The sequence below is a fragment of the Aedes albopictus genome, chromosome 2 (genome assembly GCF_035046485.1).
Source record: "Aedes albopictus strain Foshan chromosome 2, AalbF5, whole genome shotgun sequence".
Lineage (NCBI taxonomy): Eukaryota > Metazoa > Arthropoda > Insecta > Diptera > Culicidae > Aedes > Aedes albopictus.
In genome coordinates, this window is record NC_085137.1 from 162,807,825 (window position 1) to 162,809,273 (window position 1,449).

A 1,449-nucleotide genomic window follows, 5' to 3' on the forward strand; every position below is an offset into this window, starting at 1 on the left:
TGCTGTTGGTCGGCTCGCAATTTTCTCAAGTACGATTCGAAAGACCGTGGAAGTAACGGAATCGCACTTGTCCACCCCCGTGCACAACCTTTTAACAATGTTATCCGGAGTGATGTTTCTACAGAATACCTCCTGCATACTCGACACGAAGCGTGGGAATTACAAGAGCACATGCTCTGTCGTCTCGTCGCAGTCTACACACTCCGGACATACGGCGGATCCTGCATGTCCGAATCTGTGCAGATACCACCTAAAGCCCCCAAGGCCTGACAGAGGATGTGAGGAGCCTGGCCAACAGCCAAAGTGTGATGCACGAATTTAGAGAAATCCAGTTACTTTGTTCACTTCGCTCATGGTACAGATTCTTTCGTCAGATAGCTACGCTTAAGATTAGAAAACCAAAATGGGAATAACGCTGTCCAGCTATACTTTTTTTTTTTTTTTACTTATTCGTTTATTTGGAAGGCTCGGGCGCCACTTGGGCATAACAGAGCCGAAATCATCTTTACATTTTTTTATGTTGATTTTACATGTTGTTTTTAAATTTATACTGACTTAATACTAGGTTAGTTTTGGGAGCCGAAGTACTCGCGGCTGTTTCGAGGTTAGGGATAACAAATATATAAAGTTGGAAAGGAGGGAATTAAGGGACTTATACTAAATTACTTGCTATCTTATACTAAAAACCTTGATGGGACCGACTGTCCTGATCTGTAACGGGACTAAACAGAAAGGGCTTTATCGGAAGACAACGACAAGAAGAGGACAAACGGAAAGGGGGGCAACGAAAGACAGGGAGCGAACAACAAAACCAAATTTCGGGCAACGAAAACAAGGAACGTACGAGATCAAATTCTGACATCAACACGTTTCAAAAACTGGTAAATAAGATCCATGTACTCCAAATCAAGGCCTGCCAACACTTCTCTAACGGGTTTCTGTTGTTTTCCTCGGACCCGGAGAGTTTCATACAGCTCAGATCTGACTTCACGATGCTCATCGCATCCCCACACGACATGTTCGATATCCTGGTAAGCCACGCCGCAGACACAGAGATTGCTTTCCGAGAGCCCAATACGGAAGGTATGTGCGTTTAACAAATAGTGGTTGGACATCAGCCGACACATTACACGAATGAAATCGCGGCCTAAATCCAACCCTTTGAACCATGGCTTCTTCGATACCTGCGGAATGATGGAGTGCAACCATCTACCCATTTCTCCATCTCTCCATTTGTGTTGCCAGCTGATCAAGGTCTCCTGACGGGCTAATGCAAAAAAATCGTCGAAGGCAATTTGACGCTCGTAAATATCGCCTTCGCTAGCGCCCACCTTAGCCAGAGAGTCCGCTTTCTCATTACCCGGAATTGAGCAATGTGAAGGGACCCAAGCTATGGTGATGGTGTATGAGCGTTTGGACAAAGCACTCAAGACTTGGCGAATTCCATTC